This window comes from Panulirus ornatus, chromosome 62 (genome assembly GCF_036320965.1).
Source record: "Panulirus ornatus isolate Po-2019 chromosome 62, ASM3632096v1, whole genome shotgun sequence".
NCBI classification, from domain to species: domain Eukaryota; kingdom Metazoa; phylum Arthropoda; class Malacostraca; order Decapoda; family Palinuridae; genus Panulirus; species Panulirus ornatus.
The window spans coordinates 6,175,781-6,199,625 of record NC_092285.1 but is presented as its reverse complement, the minus strand read 5'-3'; the positions used below and the strand labels follow the sequence as shown (position 1 = coordinate 6,199,625).

The 23,845-nt window shown below is 39.2% G+C and overlaps 1 pseudogene; it reads left to right on the top strand.

The window, feature by feature from the left end:
* LOC139745773 (uncharacterized) overlaps window positions 1-20,789 on the top strand; it is a 370,344-nt pseudogene extending 349,555 nt beyond the window's left edge.
* The last annotated feature ends 3,056 nt before the right edge of the window (window positions 20,790-23,845 follow it).

Below are 23,845 nucleotides of genomic sequence, written 5' to 3'. Positions count from 1 at the left end.
GGGTGGTGTGCAAAGAGAAGGTCAGGGAGAATGGTTTGGTATCAGGGAAGAGGTAGTGAAAGCTTTGTGGAAGATGAAAGCTGGCAAGGCAGCGGGTTTGGATGGTATTGCAGTGGAATTTATTTAAAAAGGGGGTGACTGTCTTGTTGACTGATTGGTGAGGATATTCATTGTATGTATGGTTCATGATGAAGTGCCTGAGGATTGGCAGAATGCATGCATAGTGCCATTGTACATAGGCGGATGGGATAAAGGTGAATCTTCAAATTACAGTGTTTAGTGTTCCTGGGAAATTTTATGGGAGGGTATTGATTGAGAGGGTGAAAGCATGCACAGAGCATCAGATTGGGCAAGAGCAGTGTGGTTTCAGAAGTGGTAGAGTATGTGTCGATCAGATGTTTGCTTTGAAGAATGTATGTGAGAAATACTTAGAAAGACATATGGATTTGTATGTCGCATTGATGAATCTGGAGAAGGCATATGATAGAGTTGATAGAGATGCTTTGTGGAAGGTATTAAGAGTATATGGTGTGGGAGGCAAGTTGCTAGAAGCAGTGAAAAATTTTTACCAAGGATGTAAGGCATGTGTACGAGTAGGAAGAGAGGAAACTGATTGGTTCCCAGTGAATGTTTGCAGCAGAGGTGCGTGATATCTCCGTGGTTGTTTAATTTGTTTATGGATGGGATGTTTAGGGACGTGAATGCAAGAGTTTTAGATAGAGGGGCAAGTATGCAGTCTGTTGTGGATGAGAGGGCTTGGGAAGTGAGTCAGTTGTTGTTCGCTGATGATACAGCGCTGGTGGCTGATTTGGGTTAAAAAACTGCGTAAGTTGGTGACTGGGTTTGGTAAAGTGTGTGAAAGAAGAAAGCTACATGTATATGTATGTATTTATGCGGGTGTGGGTGTTTTGTATATATATATGTGTATGTGGGTGGGTTGGACCATTCCTTGTCTGTTTCCCTGCTCTACTTTGCTAATGTGGGAGACAGTGCTTAATAATGATAAATAAAGATATATATATATATATATATATATATATATATATATATATATATATATATATATATATATATATTATCCCTGGGGATAGGGGATTAAGAATACTTCCCACGTATTCCCTGCGTGTCGTAGAAGGCGACTAAAAGGGGAGGGAGCGGGGGCCTGGAAATCCTCCCCTCTCGGGTTTTTTTTAATTTTCCAAAAGAAGGAACAGAGAATTGGGCCAGGTGAGGGTATTCCCTCAAAGGCCCAGTCCTCTGTTCTTAACGCTACCTCGCTAATGCGGGAAATGGCGAATAGTTTGAAAGAAAAGAAAATATATATATATATTTTTTTTTTTTTTTTCATACTATTCACCATTTCCTGCATTAGCAAGGTAGCGTTAAGAACAGAGGACGGGGCCTTAGAGGGAATATCCTCACCTGGCCCCCTTCTCTGTTCCTTCTTTTGGAAAAAAAAAAAAAAAAAAGCTCAAGGGTAAAGGGGAAGAGTGGTTTGGGAATGTCTTGGGAGTAAAGTCAGGGGTTAGTGAGAGGACAAGAGCAAGGGAAGGAGTAGCAGTACTCCTGAAACAGGAGTTGTGGGAGTATGTGATAGAATGTAAGAAAGTAAATTCTCGATTAATATGGGTAAAACTGAAAGTTGATGAGAGAGATGGGTGATTATTGGTGCATATGTGCCTAGGCATGAGAAGAAAGATCATGAGAGGCAAGTGTTTTGGGAGCAGCTGAATGAATGTGTTAGTGGTTTTGATGCACGAGACCGGGTTATAGTGATGGGTGATTTGAATGCAAAGGTGAGTAATGTGGTAGTTGAGGGAATAATTGGTATACATGGGGTGTTCCGTGTTGTAAATGGAAATGGTGAAGAGCTTGTAGATTTATGTGCTGAAAAAGGACTGGTGATTGGGAATACCTGGTTTAAAAAGCGAGATATACATAAGTATACATATGTAAGTAGGAGAGATGGCCAGAGAGCGTTATTGGATTACGTGTTAATTGACAGGCACACGAAAGAGAGACTATTGGATGTTAATGTGCTGAGAGGTGCAACTGGAGGGATGCCTGATCATTATCTTGTGGAGGCTAAGGTGAAGATTTGTATGGGTTTTCAGAAAAGAAGAGTGAATGTTGGGGTGAAGAGGGTGGTGAGAGTAAGTGAGCTTGGGAAGGAGACTTGTGTGAGGAAGTACCAGGAGAGACTGAGTACAGAATGGAAAAAGGTGAGAACAATGGAAGTAAGGGGAGTGGGGGAGGAATGGGATGTGTTTAGGGAATCAGTGATGGATTGTGCAAAAGATGCTTGTGGCATGAGAAGAGTGGGAGGTGGGTTGATTAGAAAGGGTAGTGAGATGTGGGATGAAGAAGTAAGATTATTAGTGAAAGAGAAGAGAGAGGCATTTGGACGATTTTTGCAGGGAAAAAATGCAATTGAGTGGGAGATGTATAAAAGAAAGAGACAGGAGGTCAAGAGAAAGGTGCAAGAGGTGAAAAAGAGGGCAAATGAGAGTTGGGGTGAGAGAGTATCATTAAATTTTAGGGAGAATAAAAAGATGTTCTGGAAGGAGGTAAATAAAGTGCGTAAGACAAGGGAGCAAATGGGAACTTCAGTGAAGGGCGCAAATGGGGAGGTGATAACAAGTAGTGGTGATGTGAGAAGGAGATGGAGTGAGTATTTTGAAGGTTTGTTGAATGTGTTTGATGATAGAGTGGCAGATATAGGGTGTTTTGGTCGAGGTGGTGTGCAAAGTGAGAGGGTTAGGGAAAATGATTTGGTTAACAGAGAAGAGGTAGTAAAAGCTTTGCGGAAGATGAAAGCCGGCAAGGCAGCAGGTTTGGATGGTATTGCAGTGGAATTTATTAAAAAAGGGGGTGACTGTATTGTTGACTGGTTGGTAAGGTTATTTAATGTATGTATGACTCATGGTGAGGTGCCTGAGGATTGGCAGAATGCGTGCACAGTGCCATTGTACAAAGGAAAAGGGGATAAGAGTGAGTGCTCAAATTACAGAGGTATAAGTTTGTTGAGTATTCCTGGTAAATTATATGGGAGGGTATTGATTGAGAGGGTGAAGGCATGTACAGAGCATTAGATTGGGGAAGAGCAGTGTGGTTTCAGAAGTGGTAGAGGATGTGTGGATCAGGTGTTTGCTTTGAAGAATGTATGTGAGAAATACTTAGAAAAGCAAATGGATTTGTATGTAGCATTTATGGATCTGGAGAAGGCATATGATAGAGTTGATAGAGATGCTCTGTGGAAGGTATTAAGATTATATGGTGTGGGAGGCAAGTTGTTAGGAGTGAAAAGTTTTTATCGAGGATGTAAGGCATGTGTATGTGTAGAAAGAGAGGAAAGTGATTGGTTCTCAGTGAATGTAGGTTTGCGGCAGGGGTGTGTGATGTCTCCATGGTTGTTTAATTTGTTTATGGATGGGGTTGTTAGGGAGGTGAATGCAAGAGTTTTGGAAAGAGGGGCAAGTATTAAGTCTGTTGGGGATGAGAGAGCTTGGGAAGTGAGTCAGTTGTTGTTCGCTGATGATACAGCGCTGGTGGCTGATTCATGTGAGAAACTGCAGAAGCTGGTGACTGAGTTTGGTAAAGTGTGTGAAAGAAGAAAGTTAAGAGTAAATGTGAATAAGAGCAAGGTAATTAGGTACAGTAGGGTTGAGGGTCAAGTCATTTGGGAGGTAAGTTCGAATGGAGAAAAACTGGAGGAAGTAAAGTGTTTTAGATATCTGGGAGTGGATCTGGCAGCGGATGGAACCATGGAAGCGGAAGTGGATCATAGGGTGGGGGAGGGGGCGAAAATCCTGGGAGCCTTGAAGAATGTGTGGAAGTCGAGAACATTATCTCGGAAAGCAAAAATGGGTATGTTTGAAGGAATAGTGGTTCCAACAATGTTGTATGGTTGCGAGGCGTGGGCTATGGATAGAGTTGTGCGCAGGAGGATGGATGTGCTGGAAATGAGATGTTTGAGGACAATGTGTGGTGTGAGGTGGTTTGATCGAGTAAGTAACTTAAGGGTAAGAGAGATGTGTGGAAATACAAAGAGTGTGGTTGAGAGAGCAGAAGAGGGTGTTTTGAAATGGTTTGGGCACATGGAGAGAATGAGTGAGGAAAGATTGACCAAGAGGATATATGTGTTGGAGGTGGAGGGAACGAGGAGAAGTGGGAGACCAAATTGGAGGTGGAAAGATGGAGTGAAAAAGATTTTGTGTGATCGGGGCCTGAACATGCAGGAGGGTGAAAGGAGGGCAAGGAATAGAGTGAATTGGATCGATGTGGTATACCGGGGTTGACGTGCTGTCAGTGGATTGAATCAGGGCATGTGAAGCGTCTAGGGTAAACCATGGAAAGCTCTCTTATCCCCAACAGACTTCATACTTGCCTATATATATATATATATATATATATATATATATATATATATATATATATATATATATATATATATCCCTGGGGATAGGGGAGAAAGAATACTTCCCACGTATTCCCTGCGTGTCGTAGAAGGCGACTAAAAGGGGAGGGAGCGGGTGGCTGGAAATCCTCCCCTCTCTTTTTTTTTTTTTAATTTTCCAAAAGAAGGAACAGAGAAGGGGGCCAGGTGAGGATATTCCCTCTTAAGGCCCAGTCCTCTGTTCATAGCGCTACCTCGCTAATGCGGGAAATGGCGAATAGTACGAAAGAAAGAAAGATATATATATATATATATATATATATATATATATATATATATATATATATATATATATATATATATATATATATTTCTTTTTTCTTTTAAGCTATTCGCCATTTCCCGCATTAGCGAGGTAGCGTTAAGAACAGAGGAATATCCTCACCTGACCCCCTCTGTTCCTTCTTTTGGAAAATTAAAAAAAAAAAAAAAATGAGGGGAGGATTTCCAGCCCCCCGCTCCCTCCCCTTTTAGTCGCCTTCTACGACACGCAGGGAATACGTGGGAAGTATTCTTAATCCCCTATCCCCAGGGATAATATATATATATATATATATATATATATATATATATATATATATATATATATATATATATATATATATTTTTTTTTTTTTTTTTATATACTTTGTCGCTGTCTCCCGCGTTTGCGAGGTAGCGCAAGGAAACAGACGAAAGAAATGGCCCAACCCCCCCCCATACACATGTATATACATACGTCCACACACGCAAATATACATACCTACACAGCTTTCCATGGTTTACCCCAGACGCTTCACATACCCTGCTTCAATCCACTGACAGCACGTCAACCCCGGTATACCACATCGCTCCAATTCACTCTATTCCTTGCCCTCCTTTCACCCTCCTGCATGTTCAGGCCCCGATCACACAAAATCTTTTTCACTCCATCGTATATATATATATATATATATATATATATATATATATATAAATAGATATATATTTATTTTTTTTATTCATTTTGGTTTGTCGCTGTCTCCCGTGTTTGCGAGGTAGCGCAAGGAAACAGACGAAAGAAATTACCCAACCCACCCCCATACACATTTATATACATACACGTCCACACACGCAAATATACATACCCATACATCTCAATGTACACATACATATACACCCACAGACACATACATATATACACATGCACACAGTTCACACTGTCTGCCTTTATTCATTCACATCGCCACCTCGCCACACATGGAATAACATCCCCTTCCCCCCTCATGTGTATGAGGTAGTGCTAGGAAAAGACAACATATATATATATATATATATATATATATATATATATATATATATATATATATATATATATTTATATTTATATTTATTGGCAAGGATCACAATTTTGCACGTGATCAAGTATTCTAAGAGTCCACGGTGAAAGTGAAATAGGGTAAGTTCCTAGATGCACTTTCGTGTTATAATCACATCATCGGAGAGAACGCAAAAGGGAAATATACAGTCAAAATTACTAAAGGATATCTTACCTTCTAATGCTATTTGGTTTAGGTATGTAGGCGATTTTTCTTTGTGTTTGGCCAACAAATGAAAAGTTACAAGTATTTCTCCCATTACTTAACAATTTAGTACCTTCCATCAAATTTACTGTAGAAAATGAAAATAATGGTATGTTACCATTTTTAGATTGCATGATCCATAGGCAAGGAAACAAGTTTAAGTTAGCATATACAGAAAACCTACCAATGTAAGCTCATATATCCATTATTACTTAACATGAGAGAGTTAAAGTATCATTTCAATCTATGTTCCTTAGGGCATTACGTATTTGTGTTCCAGAGTATATTGATGAGAAGTTTGAGAAGATCTATTCTCTTGGATCTAAGTTAAAGTACCCAAGATCTTTCATTGATATATCCCTCAAGTTAGCAAAGAAGTCATTTTATAGAGTTGAGCCCAAATCTCCAATTGACACCAAGAATCTTTTAGTTCTCCTTTTAATAATAATTTTCCTTCACTTCCCATGTTGCTTAAATCCTTTAATGTTAATGTTGCCTTCAGCAACAACAATACTATAAACAATATCGTAATCAAGAATTCACCAGAAAATTCTCCTGGGTGCATCTATTAAGTGCCATGTAGAAATTGTGATAAGTTTTATGTAGGGCAGACTGGTAAGGATCTTTCTGTTAGACTTAAGCAACATAGATATAGTATAAGAATGGGACAAGAATAAAATGCCTTGTTTAATCACGTTAAAAACTATGATCATTGTATTGACTGGAGTAATGCCATCTCAGTTATTAACTCTAACTCTGTTTACCACAAGAAATATCACTGAATCTTCTATTATTAAATACACAAAGGATTATAATCTTAATATTAGGGATGGTCTGTACAAATTGGATAACTTTATTGTTGATAAATTTTGTAGAATGATAAATTTATGATATGCTCATTGTCTGTCTTGGACAATAGCGTGTTTACCAAATGGCGCCCTAGCTATGTCTCTTTGTTGTATATCAACTGACTGATATATTTCTCTCTTGTGTCTCCCCTGATGATGTGATTATTACACGAAAGTGCACTTGGGAACTAATCGTGTTTCATTTTCCCCGTGGACTCTTAGAATATATTTTATATTTATATATTTATTATACTTTGTTGCTGTCTCCCGCGTTAGTGAGGTAGCACAAGGAAACAGATGAAGGAATGGCCCAACCCACCCACATACACGTATATACATCTATACACACACACAGACATACACATATATACACATGTACATAATTCATACTGTCTACCCTTATTCATTCCCATGGCCACCCTGCCACACATAAAATGAAAACCCCCTCCCCCGCACGTGTGCAAGGTAGTGCTAGGAAAAGACAACAAAGGCCACATTCGTTCACACTCAGTATGTATGTGTCATGTATAATGCACCGAAACCACAGCTCCCTTTCCACATCGAGGCCCCACAGAACTTTCCATGGTTTACCCCAGACGCTTCACACGCCCTAGTTCAATCCATTGACAGCATGATGACCCTGGTATACCACATTGTTCCAATTCACTCTATTCCTTGTACGCCTTTCACCCTTCTGCATGTTCAGGCCCTGATCACTTTTTCACTGCATCTTTCCACCTCCAATTTGGTCTCCCACTTCTCCTTGTTCCCTCCACTTCTGACAAATATATCCTCTTTGTCAATCTTTCCTCACTCATTCTCTCCATGTGACCAAACCTCTTCAAAACACCCTCTTCTGCTCTCTCAACCACACTTTTTATTACCACACATCTCTCTTACCCTTTCATTACTTACTCGATCAAACTATCTCACACCACATATTGTCCTCAAAACATCTCATTTCCAACACATCCACCCTCCACCGCACAACTCTATCTATAGGCCATGCCTCGCAACCATATAACATTATTCAAACCATTATTTCTTCAAACATACCCATTTTTGCTTTCTGAGATGATATTTTCACCTTCCACACATTTTTCAATGCTCGCAGAACTTTTGCCCCCTCCCCCACCCAGTGACTCACTTCCACTTCCATGGTTCCATCTGCTGCCAAATCCACTCCCAGATATCTAAAACACTTCACATCCTCCAGTTTTCTCCATTCAAACTTACCTCACAATTGATTTGTCCCTCAACCCTACTGCACGTAATAACCTTATTCTTATTCACATTTACTCTTAGCTTCCTTCTTTCACATTCTTTACCAAACTCAGTAACCAGCTGCTGCAGTGTATCACCCGAATCAGCCACCAGCACTGTATCATCCGCGAACAACGACTGACTCACTTCCCAAGCTCTGTCATCCACAACAGACTACATACTTGCCCCTCTCTCCAAAACTCTTGCATTCACCTCCCTAACAACGCCATCCATAAACAAATTAAACAACCATGGAGACATCATGCACCCCTGCTGCAAACCTACATTCACTGAGAACCAATCACTTTCCTCTCTTCCTACTTGTACACATGCCTTACATCTTTAATAAAAACTTTTCACTGCTTCTCGCAACTTATCTCCTACACCATATATTCTTAATACCTTCCACAGAGCATCTCTATCAACTCTTATCTTAAAATCCATTTGCTTTTCTAAGTATTTCTCGTATACATTTTTCAAAGCAAACTCCTGATCCACCCATCCTCTACCACATCTGAAACCACACTGTTCTTCCCCAATCTGATGCTCTGTACATTCCTTCACCCTCTCAATCAATACCCTCCCATGTAATTTCCCAGGAATACTCAACCACCTTATACCTTTGTAATTTGAGCACTCACTCTTATCCCCTTTTCCTTTGTACAGTGGCACTATGCATGCATTCTGCCAATCCTCAGGCACCTCACCATGAGTCATACATACATTGAATATCCTTACCAGCCAGTCAACAACACAGTCACCCCCTTTTTTAATAAATTCCGCTGCAATACCATCCAAACCTGCTGCCTTGCCGGCTTTCATCTTCCGCAAAGCTTTTACTACCTCTTCTCTGTTTACCAAATAATTCTCCCTAACCCTCTCACTTTGCACACCACCTCGACCAAAACACCCTATATCTGCCACTCTGTCATATAACACATTCAACAAACCTTCAAAATACTCACTCCATCTCCTTCTCACATCACCACTACTTGTTATCACCTCCCCATTAGCCCCCTTCATCGATGTTCCCATTTGTTCTCTTGTCTTACGCACTTATTTACCTCCGTCAAAACATGTTTTATTCTCCCTAAAATTTAATGATCACTCACCCCAACTCTCATTTGCCCTCTTTTTCACCTCTTGCACCTTTCTCTTGACCTCCTGCCTCTTTCTTTTATACATCTCCCAGTCATTTGCACTATTTCCCTGCAAAACTCCTCCAAATGCCTCTCTCTTTTTCACCAGTAATCTCACTTCTTCATCCCACCACTCACTACCCTTTCTAATCTGCCCACCTCCCACGCTTCTCATGCCACAAGCATCTTTTTCTCAGGCCATCACTGCTTCTGTAGATACATCCTATTCCTCCCCCACTCCCCTTACATCCTTTGCTCTCACCTTTTTCCATTCTGCATTCATTCTGCACTCAGTCTCTCCTGGTACTTCCTCACACAAGTCTCCTTCCCAGGCTCACTTACTCTCACCACTCTCTTCACCCCAACATTATTTGGTTCTTTAGTAATGAGGGACAAGTGAATTGGGATGTAAGTTTGAATGGAGAAACAATTGGAGGAAACGAAGTGTTTTAGACATCTGGGAGTGGATCAAGTATATTCTTATGAGTCCAAGGGGAAATGAAACATGATAAGTTTCCGAGTGCACATTCATGTAATAATCACACCATCAGTAGAGATAAAAGAAAATGATATAACAGTAAGTCGATATACAAGGAAGAGACGTAGCTAGGATGCCATTTGATGTGTGTGAATGAAGTATTTGATGCTAACAAGAAAAAGATATGAGAGGCCTTAAGCCTCTTATGTGAATGTATCACATTTTCATGGGAGAGCAAAAGATTGAGGCTGGAATTCATAGTTCAGTGTGTAAAGTGTGCTATTTCTGGTCACATGCATGTTGCTTTTGGTATCAGGGTTTGGAATCATGCTTGTCATGATATTTTGTTACATGAAGAGGACAAATAAAGGTATATACAAATTTTGCCCATGTAAGAGTGATTTAGTTTATACACACTGTACCCTCTCTTTAGTATTCATGTTGCAAGTATTTTTATGCTTAACAGGAGAAGATTCACTGATATTTTTTTTGACCAGAGAAGCTGCATTTGTTCAATCAATACATTTTTTTTTTTGTATCTATTATAAACAAGGCATTGGAAACCAGTCCTGTCCTTATGCAGTATTTAGGTTGTTTAAGTCTGGCAGCAAGGTCCTTAACAGTCTTTCATATTTGAAACATGTTACAGCTTCTGCAAGGTATTCTGTAAATGTAGCCTGCAGAATTTTTTTATTAGTTCTTGACGGTATTGTTGAAGGCTGCATTCACACACATGGTTTTGAGTGATTGGGGAAATAGGGAAAAATTATCAAGAAAAAAATAGTTAAGAAGAAACAGTTAAAAGATTCTTGTTATTGTAAAGAGTCTTGGGGTTAACCTCTGATTAGTTAAAACTCTCACAACTTGCCAGCTGTTTAGCAAGTTGAATGTGTAACTAGTTGTTATATACCATTCTTGCACAAAGGTATTACCCAAAGGGTACAGCTTTGTTAACTTTATTTTCTGTGTTTTAGATGTCCTTATTGCTTATACTTTTTTCATTGTATACAAACAGAACCTCTGTATACAGTGGCTAAAGATACTAACACTGAGAAGAAATCAAAGAAGAATCTTTTTCAGAAATACGTTGATTGCTTCTCAGTACAATGGTAGTCCTTTTGTAAAATGTCTTTTTTTAATTTATAGAGAGTAGGAGGTATAAGTAAGTAATGGCTAGAGATACTAAAACAGATGTATGATTGATAATTTGTTTCTTTCTCACCAGTAACACGGGAAAGCAGTTGATGGCCAAATGTCGTCTGCTGATTAAAGAGAATGAGGAGCTTGGCTGAATGATAACTTCAGGTCGTTTGGCAAAATTAGAAGGTGATTTGGCTCCTCAGCGTAATTATAGTGAAGAACTCAAAAAATCTCAGTCAGGTTAGTATCACTGATTTATAATGAATTTGTTTGCTAATTTGTACTTTTCTGATTTTAGATTGTACTACTATTAAAACACATTTCCAGACAGACAGGAAATTATTATTCTTTTTTTTTTAAAGATGCAGGCAAGCAAGACAGTATTGTATAGTGAGGAGGTTGAAACAGGAACTAATTAACAGAAAAGATAGAGGTCAGAAAAAGAGAGATATGGTTTCAGAAAATTCATGCAAAATTTTATATTGGGATGTGGAGAAGATAGGAATGCCATAAGGCTGGTATAACACCAGTTGGATCAGGTACTTTCTAGAAGTTGCTGGTTTGAATCCAGATTGGGCCAAAATCTTTCCAACAACCTAGTTTCAGCTTGGTGTGTGGGGGCAGAAGATCCCCTGAGATTTCAGTAGATATTCACTAGGTACAACAACTATTAAACATTTGAATGGTTAAAGATAGTGAGGAATGATTGTATTAAGATACTGAAGGACCAGGAGAACCATGAAAAACTATGTCATCACGGTTGACAAAGGTGGAAGACATCTCCCTTCCCTAATGTTTGAACTACTCTGTACAGGGATGGATCAGTCTTCCTCACAAGTCGGGTGGCTGCTTTGGGAAGAAATATGCGTGACAGTCTTTTAGGGGTAGTCGTTACTCTTATAGTGATGGAATTTTCATGAAGGATTTGACTGACTCAGAAGAATCAAGATAGATTTATGAAATTTATTTATTTAAGAACATACGAAATTTTACATAAATAGATTTTTATCATTAACAGCTGTATTGATTAGCTGAATGAAACATGTGATCAATTGTAGTGAGTAGTTGAATGAAATGTACTGTTCCCCACACCACTGTGCACATTTTTCATACACATTCGCCATTTTCCGCATCAGAGGTAGCATTAAGAACAGAGGAGTGAGACTTTGGGGGAATATCCTTGCTTAGCCCCCTTCTCTCTCCCTGCTTTTGGAAAATTAAAAAAGGGGAGAGAAGGATTTCCAGCCCCCTGTTCCATCCCCTTTTAGTTGCCTTTTATGACACAGAGGGAATACATGGGAGGTATTCTCTCTGCCCTGTATGAGTTGTACGTGTCCAGTTCTGCTGGCACACACGTTCATGGCTCATCACTTGGGCAGAGGCCAGACTGGGTTTAGTCAATGTCGGTAGTTGGTGGCTTGGAGGTTAGTCAATATATTTTCTTCATGTATAGATGTATAGCATTCCCATTTTACATCACATTCTTGAGTGGAATAGTGCTGGGAGAGTAGTAGTGTGTTGAATTATTTTATTAGTTACCAGTATATAATTAGAATGAGGAGTGTAAACAAATACCTGGATCCTCTTTTTAGATAGTTCTGAGTGAAGTGGTGAATAAATTGTGTTAGGCTCAGTTAGGATCCCATTGGCATCACAAGTATGACGTCACTTGTATTAGTTAGACTAGGCTAGGTTATTATCCATTGTAGATGGTATCCACAATGATGCTTGGAGTGAATGATATGTGAAATACGTATAGTTATGATTTGAACTAACTGCTTATTGTTGCTTATTGAATAATAAAATATTACATATACAGTGGATACTATTTCTTTCAAAATTTCATAATAGGCTATTCATATCTACTCTGCTTTGTGAGTGCTGTAGTTATTCATATTTAACTTACCTTGTGAGGGCTGTGAACTGTTTTTAGCTTCTAAATGAATGATCCCCACAGTGTCACTGTGTACTCTAAAGAAGAGAAAAATTGACTGTGAAAACAGGCAATTTATAAGTGTGTGGACAGAGAAGTACTTGTTTGTGCCTGCTGGTGCAAAGCCAATCTGGTTATTTTGTAATGAGAGCATCTCTGTGACAAAGGAGTATAACATGAGGAGGATTCAAGGTAATGCCTTTGAAGCCACTTTTCCAAGTGGTTCCAATGCTCACTGAGAAAATTTGTAGCCTAACTCTATACTATGAGCAGAATAAGGCCAGTATGTCCTGGTTATGCACTTACCCGGAGAAAGCAACATTAGCATCTTTTCAGGTTGCATGGATATTAATGAAGAAGAAGAGACCCTTCACTGATGCAGAGACTGAAAGAGTGCATGCTTGCAGCTATTTAGGAAATAGTTACAGATGCTAAAATCAGAACCAGTGTGACAGAATCCGTCAAGATATTTCCAGTATCTGACACATTAACCATCAGAAGAACCAAAGTCCTTGCAACAGATGTTTTTGAGACTTTTAGATAGACTGAAAGCTGCTGAGGTAATGTCAGTGGCTATTGATGAGTCAACTGACAACAGTGATGTGTCACAACTATGTCTCTATGTAAGGTTTCTGTAATGGTAGTGCTTTCGGGAAGATTTGCTTGGATTAGTTCTGTTGGAGGGACACACAACAGGTGAAATAATTTTCCAAAAGATTGCCTAATTTTTTGAGGAGATTGGTGTGGATCTGAGACGAGTCAACATATTGTTGACTGATGGTGCTCCTGCTATGACAGGCAAGGTACAGGGCATTTCCACTCATATGATTGCCGTTGCACCACAGATGAGATCACTACACTGCCTAATTTACCACATTGTTTTGCGTGCTAAACTTAGTGATGATTAATGAACATCTTGGAATCTGTTATGTCCATTATCAACTTCATTTGCTCTACTTCCAACCTGCAGCACCATATGTTTCAAAAGTTATTTTCAGACATGTCAGCTGAGCACAATGACTTGCTTACTCATAATGAGGTCCTCTAGTTTAGTAAAGGAAATGCACTGAAAAGATTTCGTTACCTGAAGGAGGAGATTGTTACCTTTCTCAGCAAGAATAAGTAAAAGAAAGCTGAAAACTTTCTAGCAGTTATGCTGAATGAAATTTTTTTTTATTAGAGACCCATTTTTCGAGTGATTTATTTCATCATTTGAATGAGCTCATTCTTGGACTTCATGGCAGGGAAAAGATTGTCTTTGAACTTGAGGCAAAAGTTCTGTGCATTTCAGAAAAGGCTGAGTCTCTTTTCTACAGACTTAACCTCTACCAATATACTTCACTTTCCTTAACCTCTACCAATATACTTCACTTTCCTACATTGCACAACACTTTTAGCACTTCAAAGGCTCTGATAACTGAGGTGATGACAGGTTTTCTAGATCCAGTGAGAACCAATTTCGCCACTTGATTTGATGACTTCAGAATCCCTGCTGAAGTGATGTGATTTGTTTAAGATCTCTGTTGTGTTGATGGTGGTGGGGAGTTTGCAATGAAAGCAAAGAAGGAAATATCAGTACTGGATGAGGTGGCAGTTCAACTTAAACTTACTGATATTCAGTCATCAGATGAGCTGCAACATTCCATGAAATCTGCAGGATGTGTAAGATTCTAAACTGAGGAAATCAGCCCAAAGAAGTTTCCACAGTCAAGGAGACTAGCACTGTTTATGTTGACAGTGATTGGCTCAACATTTACATATAAGTCATCTTTCTTACACATGAATGCCATAAAAACAAAGTCATTCCTCCCTCACCAATCAGTATTTATGCATCGCTCCTACTACATGTGAGCCTAACTTTGCTGATCTTATTAAATCAAAAAAGTAATTTTTCTCATTAGGGGAGGACATTGTACTGAATGCTATTTATATGGCTTGTGTTCAATGTGATTAGAATGTACTCAGTATTCAGTGTACTGAATGTGCAAATTTGTGTCTTAAAGTTCCCAAGTTCTCAAACATGTAACAGAAAGTTTTTCTTTTTTCTTTTTATTTATGTGCTTAGTGGAAAATGTAAAAGCTAATAATATATGAATTTTTGGTTTAGAAAAAAAAAATGAGGTAAAATAAATGTATGGCCCTTCCATTAATTTGAGTTTCATACTCTGGCCCTACTCCTTAAGGAACTGAATAGCTCTGTATTATAGCCATCTGTATTGATAGGTTTTGAGAGTCTGAACAACTGAATCATCTCAGGAAACCATAGAATTTTGTTTAGGGTCCCCATTTTTACAAAATCATACCCTGTAAAGGTTGTGTGCCTGAGTGCCAATGATCTCAATTGCTAATAGGCTGATAGATAGGAAGCACTATTTAGAACAGGTTGAAAGTGTCTCTCATAGCAGGAGATGCTCTACAGTTACAAATTGAAGTAAGTGGCCAAGGTTAGGCTGAAGATAAAAGCAATTTGTAGAAAATAAGATTGGCTTGAGGCAGTGCACAATTTGGTATTTGGTCTTAATAATTTTTCTATCATGGTTTGAATAGGCTGTAAGTTTGACTTATGACCAGGTTATGGCAACCATGTTCTGTGTTATATAACGTTCTTCTTACGCATGAATAGGATGCTTGTATTTGCCTGATACAGAGATTTCCTTTATATGGTATTTTATGGCACACGACTTACTGGCATATACGATGCACCTTAGTTCTTGAAGGAGATATTCAACATAGAATCCTTCATTTCATACAAGCATTTGATATTTAACTTCAAATTACTATTTCCAATTAAGAAAACATCAGTTTATTATACTTATACCATGATATTTCGTAAATCTGTAACATGAAGAAGTTATCCTGAAAAGTCGACTACATAATCATTGATACTTTCATGCCAAGTGAGATCGGGGCATGGCCCATTTCATATCTGTTGTGATTGGCCTGATTTATATGAATCTGATTTGTACACCATTTTTTAGGGATACATCCCCTGTGTGCTATAGGAAAGGTTGATATACTGTATATGATACAGGAGATGGAGTGAGTATTTTGAAGGTTTGTTGAATGTGTTTGATGATAGAGTGGCAGATATAGGGTGTTCTGGTTGAGTTAGTGTGCATAGTGAGAGGGACAGGGAGAATGGTTTGGTAAACAGAGAAGAGGTAGTGAAAGCTTTGCGGAAAATGAAAGCTAAACAGAGAAGAGGTAGTGAAAGCTTTGTGTGTTTGGATGGTGTTGCAGTGGAATTTATTAAAAAAGGGGGTGACTGGTTGGTAAGGATATTCAATGTATGTATGGTTCATAGTGAAGTGCCTGAGGATTGGCAGAATGCATGCATAGTGCCATTGTATAAAGGCAAAGGGGATAAAGGTGAGTGTTCAAATTACAGAGGTATAAGTTTGTTGAGTATTTTTGGGAAATTATATGTGAGGGTATTGATTGAGAGGGGTAAAGGCATGTACGGAGCATCAGATTGGGGAAGAAGAGCAGTGTGGTCTTAAAAGTGGTAGAGGATTTGTGGATCAGGTGTTTGCTTTGAAGAATGTATGTGAGAAATACTTAGGAAAGCAAATAGATTTGTATGTAGCATTTATGGATCTGGAGAAGGCATATGTTAGAGTGGATAGAGATGCTTTATGGAAGGTATTAAGAGTATATGGTGTGGGAGGTAGATTCCTAGAAGCAGTGAAAAGTTTCTTTCAAAGATATAAGGCATGTATATGAGTAGGAAGAGAGGAAAGTGATTGGTTCTCCGTGAATGTTGGTTCGCAGCAGGGGTGCGTGATGTCTTCATGGCTGTTTAATTTGTTTATGGATTGGGTTGTTAGGGAGGTGAATGCATTAGTTATAGTGAAATGGGCAAGTATATAGTCTGTTGTGGATGAGAGGGCTTGGGAAGTGAGTCAGTTGTTGTTCGCTGATGATACAGCGTTGGTGGCTGATTCGGATGAGAAACTGCAGAAGTTGGTGACTGAGTTTGGTAAAGTGTAATTGAGAGTAAATGTGAATAAGAGCAAGGTTATTAGGTATAGTAGGGTTGAGGGAACTGCAGAAGTTGGTGACTGTGTTTGGTAAAGTGTGTGAAAGAAGAAAATTGAGAGTAAATACGAATAAGAGCAAGGTTATTAGATATAGTAGGGTTGAGGGACAAGTTAATTGGGAGGTAAGTTTGAATGGAGAAAAAGTGGAGGAAGTGAAGTGTCTTAGATATCTGGGAGTTGATTTAGCAGCGGATGGAACCATGGAAGCGGAAGTGAGTCACAGGGTATGGGAGGGGGCGAAGGTTCTGGGAGCGTTGAAGAATGTGTGGAAGGCGAGAACATTATCTCGGAGAGCAAAAATGGGTATGTTTGAAGGAATAGTGGTTTTCAACAATGTTATGTGGTTGCAAGGTGCAGGCTATAGATAGGGTTGTGCAGAGGAGGTTGGATGCATTGGAAATGAAATGTTTGAAGACAATATGTGGTGTGAGGTGGTTTGATCGAGTAAGTAATGAAAGGGAAAGAGAGATGTATGGTAGCAAAAAGAGTGTGTTCGAGACAGCAGAAGAGAGTGTATTGAAATGGTTTGGTCACATGGAGAGAATGAGTGGGGAATGATTGACAAAGAGGATATATGTGTCAGAGGTGGAGGGAATGAGAAGTGGGAGACCAAATTGGATGTGGAAGGATGGAGTGAAAAAGATTTTGAGTGATTGGGGCCTGAACATACAGGAGGGTGGGGGGTGTGCAAGGAATAGAGTGAATTGAAACGATGTGGTATACCGGGTGGACGTGCTGTCAATGGATTGAGCCAGGGCATGTGAAGCGTTTGGGGTAAACCATGGAAAGTTTTGTGGGGCCTGGATATGGAAAGGGAGCTGTGGTTTCGGTGCATTATACATGACAGCTAGAGACCGAGTGTGAATGAATGTGGCCTTTGTTGTCTTTTCCTAGCGCTACCTTGCGCATGTACGGGGGTGAGGTGGGTGCGAGTGTGAATGAATGTGGCCTTTGTTGTCTTTTCTAGCGCTACCTCGCGCACGTACGGGGGTGAGGGGGGGTGCCATTTCATGTGTGGCGAAAGTGGTAACGGGAATGGATGAAAGCGACAGGTATGGATATGTACATGTGTATATATGTATATGTCTGTGTATGTATATGTACGTATACATTGAAATGTATAGGTATGTATATGTGCGTGTGTGGGCATTTATGTATATACAAGTGTATGTGGGTGGTTTGGGCCGTTCTTTCTTCTGTTTCCTTGTGCTACCTCACTAATGTGGGAGACAGTGACTAAGTATAATAAAATGAATATAAATATGTGATAAAAATGATAGTCCAAGTCATCTGTAATTTAAATTTTTTCTAATCCAGGTCATCTGCAACTTAAAGTTTCCTGCTGGTTACATGTCTTACAGAGGACGGCAGCAAGGGTTAACTTTTGATTTAAGATGCAGTCTGACTGTTGGAGAGAGTTCAGTTATAAGATTGCATCATTTAAGCCAGAAAGCTCTGTATTTTGCTTAGTTGAGACAGCTTGTAATGCCTTCAATATGAAAGCTGGTGATAATACAACACATTGCAGGTTAGATGAACATTGGCAGTGTTTCTGTATATTTATAGTCTAAGACTTTTTTCATGATATCTAAAACCTCATGCCTCTAACTGGTGATTGTCATTCTTGGAACGAGTTATCAAAGTTATTTCATTACCTTTTTGTTATTTATTTGTTTGATGAGTTGGCCCCAACTTTTTTTCTCAGTCTAACTTGCTGTTTGAAAGACCCATATTAGATGAGCTCTGGCAAAATGATATAATGGAATTCTTTTCTGTAGGTACAACTAGATGTAGATCATCTGGAAGGACAAATACGGATATATTTCAGGGTATAGTTGTCCCAACATCATATGGATGCAAAGCATTGGATATAGATGAAGATGTGCAGGGAAGGGTAAGTGTATTGAAAGTGAAAAGTTTGATAATGATATGTGGTGTGAGGTGGTTTGATCGGGTAAGTAATAAAAGGATGAAAGAGAGGTGTTGTAAAAGTGTAAGTGTTGTGGTTGAGAGAGCTAAAAAGGGCATGCTGAAATGGATTGGACAGAAAGAGTGAGCAGAGGTAGACAAAAAGGATATATCTGTCAGAAGTAGCAGGAACAAAGAGAAGGGGGAGACCAAATTTGAGATGGAAGGATGGACTGAAAAAGATTCTGGGTAATTTGGGCCTGAACATGCAGGAGGATGAAATGCATGCATGGGATGGAGTGATTTGGAACAATGTGGTATATAGGGGTTGACATGCTGTCAGTGGACTGAACCAGGGTATATGAAGCAGCTGGGCTTGTTTGTGGATTGGGAGCTGTGGTTTTGGTGCATTACAGCATGATAGTTAGAGATTGGATTTGAGCAAATGCGGCCTTTCTTTTCTGTTCCTGGCACTAGCCTTTTTTACATGGGAAACTGCAAACAAGTACACAAAAAAAGATGCAACTCTCATACCATGCAGATAAGCAAGTGTCTTTTCAGGTTTGGGAAGGCTCGTAAATTATTTTCCAGAATTAGACAAAGGAAAGCTGAAAGATGTATGTGCATGCCTCGATTAACCTTGTCCCTTTTGGTCAGCTGGCATGTAGACTGTGAAGTGAATGAGACTTAATTTTTGAATAGAGGTTATTGACAATAATTACAAGACTTTTACAGTAGTTATTATTGTCAGGTTTATGACTGAATTATTTAGGAATGGGAAATATCTTGTTGGATTTAGTTTGACATGACATTTCATGGGCCAAAAGTCTTCTGAGTATAATACAAAAGCATTGTGCAGCTGCAACTGTCAGAATGTAGAAATTTCTGTTAATTTTTCATGTTTGTACTGTATCATTTATTGTAATAGCTTAATGACTTCATTTGTTGTTTTATATTAGTGTAATGTAATTCGAAGCTTTTTCCTCAAACCAGATTTTACAGTTATGTTAGCTGAAATGGTTCAGTATATTGTATTTTGTTTTTTATATTTGAGTGAAGGGGATGTATTTTAATTTTATGTAAAAGTAGGTATTAGTGCATTTTGATAACCATAAGGAATTGTAGTGTTAATGAGTAATACTGTTTTATGACATTTGAGAATTGGATGAATTCTTACTGGAGATGGATGAAGATACTGAAGGCATGCAGGGGACCATTTACTACCTCCAGCAGCAGCTGAGACAAGCTAAGGAGCGCATTGCTCAGCTGAATGCCCAATTAGCACTCACTCAGACCCCAGACACACAACAAACTGATGATGGTAGTGCCCCAGTGGTTACAGAGGGAGGCAGTGAATTAGATAATGAGGGAGAACGGACAGAAGAGAGGACAATGTTGCCCCAACCAAATGGAGATGCTCCAATTGATGAACCACAGACTAATTGTGAATCCTCAGAGTTAGACACAGCAGCAGCAATTCCGCTAACCAACGGCCGGAAACGGACGCAGAGTGAAATGGATGAAGGGGCCGAATTGGCTGAGGGGGGTCAGGACATGGGGGAAGAGTTTGTTAGTGAGGCCGAGGATTTGTCACCCCAGAAACGGACCAGAACTGATGGGGAAGAGGAAGTTGGAGGAGAGGAGAGTATAGTACCCATAGTGGAAAATGGTGTGATGGAATCAGAGTAGGAGATGCAGATGGCATTGCTTGCACTGTTCTCTTGTAGGGAATTGGTGGAATGTGTCACTTCACCAAAGGAACAGATGGCTTGCAGCAAGACCTCTCGCACACAAACAATCAGTGGTAAGTCATGCTGGCCCTCTGTAGTCGACGTCCCAGGCCGAGTGGTCTTCATTGTGCACCACAGTTACTGTCCAAATTTTGTACAGAGAATTATCATTTTTGTATGGCTATTCCTAAATTTTATCAATGGTGGCAGCATCGCTATCCTTATGGAGTTCTTAGGTTATGTTGTTGCACATCATATGCTGCTACATTTCCAAAGTCTCCACATCTGGATTTAGCCATACTGCAGACAATAATAGGGAGATTTCAGCTGTCATTTAAGTAGTGTCCGGTCACTGTCTTCCTTCATAACCTAATAGATATCCCATTATAGATGGAATCCCACACTATGTTCCTGTATTTGAAATGTATACCATATCCGGTTTCATTTATGCCATGCATTTCATTATGGACAGCGAGCATCTTAATACCTTGCTCTTCGACTTCTATTTTAAATGTGCTCATTGATTTATCATGTGCCATTGCCCAATCCAAGTTAGGGAATATCTCTTTTGATACTGTACCTTTGACTGTAGGCTTTGTGTATAACTTTTCATCATATTCCAAACTCCCAATATTCTTTGCTCAGGATATATCATAATGTACTTTGTTCCTTATCTACATGTGTATATATTTATATGTCTGTATATGTATATGCGCTGGTGGCTGATTCATGTGAGAAACTGCAGAAGCTGGTGACTGAGTTTGGTAAAGTGTGTGGAAGAAGAAAGTTAAGAGTAAATGTGAATAAGAGCAAGGTTATTAGGTACAGTAGGGTTGAGGGTCAAGTCAATTGGGAGGTGAGTTTGAATGGAGAAAAACTGGAGGAAGTGAAGTGTTTTAGATATCTGGGAGTGGATCTGTCAGCGGATGGAACCATGGAAGCGGAAGTGGATCATAGAGTGGGGGAGGGGGCAAAAATTTTGGGAGCCTTGAAAAATGTGTGGAAGTCGAGAACATTATCTCGGAAAGCAAAAATGGGTATGTTTGAAGGAATAGTGGTTCCAACAATGTTGTATGGTTGCGAGGCGTGGGCTATGGATAGAGTTGTGCGCAGGAGGATGGATGTGCTGGAAATGAGATGTTTGAGGACAATGTGTGGTGTGAGGTGGTTTGATCGAGTAAGTAACGTAAGGGTAAGAGAGATGTGTGGAAATAAAAAGAGCGTGGTTGAGAGAGCAGAAGAGGGTGTTTTGAAATGGTTTGGGCACATGGAGAGAATGAGTGAGGAAAGATTGACCAAGAGGATATATGTGTCGGAGGTGGAGGGAACGAGGAGAAGAGGGAGACCAAATTGGAGGTGGAAAGATGGAGTGAAAAAGATTTTGTGTGATCGGGGCCTGAACATGCAGGAGGGTGAAAGGAGGGCAAGGAATAGAGTGAATTGGAGCGATGTGGTATACAGGGGTTGACGTGCTGTCAGTGGAGTGAATCAAGGCATGTGAAGCGTCTGGGGTAAACCATGGAAAGCTGTGTAGGTATGTATATTTGCGTGTGTGGACGTGTGTATGTACATGTGTATGGGGGGGGGGTTGGGCCATTTCTTTCGTCTGTTTCCTTGCGCTACCTCGCAAACGCGGGAGACAGCGACAAAGTATAAAAAAAAAAAAAAAAAGATGTATATGTATGTATACGTTGAAATGTATAGGTATGTATATGTGCGTGTGTGGTCGTGTATGTATATACATGTGTATGTGGGTGGGTTGGGCCATTCTTTCGTCTGTTTCTTTGCGCTACCCCGCTAACCCGGGAGACAGCGACAAAGTATAATTGAATAAAATAAATGAATAATACTTTGTTCCTTCTTTAAACTGTGGTCTACCTATTTCTCTGTATCATGTTATGCAACACCAAGTCATTTGCAAGCAGTCTTTGAGTAGGCTTCACTGCTTAGTATCTGTGGTTTTCCCTTTCCCATTTTTGCTATGAGGGAAGTTGCACATTGATGAAGTGACTGTATATCCCTTCCGTTCTATACAGGCATAGCAAGATTTATGTAGAGTGAGTCAATAGAATGGAAAGATACAGGTGGAGTAAAGAGGGGATGGGACACTTACTGATAAATGCAGCTGAGTCTATCATCATCCTCACAAGATTGTTCTGCGTCATGCATACACAGCTTTTATTTTTCAATGAGGTGTTGGTTGAAAGCCATTTAAGATGTACATATCTGGTACCAGCATCAAAAACCACCTTTTCCCGATGTCAGTGTTGAGGCTGTTTAGTTAGATGATATGTCAAGTTCACAATTCTCGATGTTAAGAAGATATAAGTTGAGTTGGTAATTTGGAATTACATTTGTGGGTTTTCATGCTACCACATGGTTAGTATATTTGTTTCAGGTTATTCTGCTGGCACTTATATGAGAAAATATATATAAAAATTTAGGGTTTTATGAATTTGTTTCAAGGTGTGAAAAGCCTCCATAAAAGTCTCATGTAATAGGTAACAGTTTCACCCAATTGTATTAGTCATGTAAATGTAGATTGTGAATAATTTGTTTGTAAGTGTTGATTAGAATTAATATTTCCCATGATCTGATAATTTATTGATAAAAGTATTTGGAATTGTTACATTAATTTCAAGTATATTTTATTTTTTGGTCTTTTAACAAGATTTGTTAGAACAGGATCATTAGGATCATTAGTCATGGCTGTGAGGACTGAATACATGATTTTTTTAAGAGTGAGATTACATATTGTCATTGGTATTTCCCCTTTTTGATAGGAAGAAAGCCTTAAAAGAAGGCTTTTTCTTTCTGATGGTTTATTTATTAGGTTTTTCATGAGTAAATAACCAGGTTGCCTGTAACTTTCCTTTGTCAAGTGTAAAAAGGTAGCAAGGCATCTTTGTATTTAACAGAATCTCTCAGAATGTAATTTCCACCTATAAAGCACTCAGAGAATAGTCCCATGTAAATTTTACTTTTTTGGAAGTCTGAGACTGGTCTGTAGGACTAATACATCAAGTGAAATAGTGACGAAAAATAAATTTGTTGTAAATTCATTTGAGAGTAACTGTTATGTAGAACAGAGAATAGAAGTGATATTGAATGCACGATAGGAACAAGAATGAATACTTTAAGGAATATTTTAATGTGAAAAAAAGAACTAGCTGCCATTATAGACAAGTAATGGTGGAAGAGAATTTTGATTGGATGGGAACATGTGTGAATTTAGTAATAAAAATGTGCAGTTTATAAAAGTTATGTTAAAGAATGATAGGCTGAAGAATGATGCTATCACTACAATTTGTAGTGATAAAAGCATGCCACTGTTTATCATCTTTGGTTTACACTCCAATTTTTAGTTAA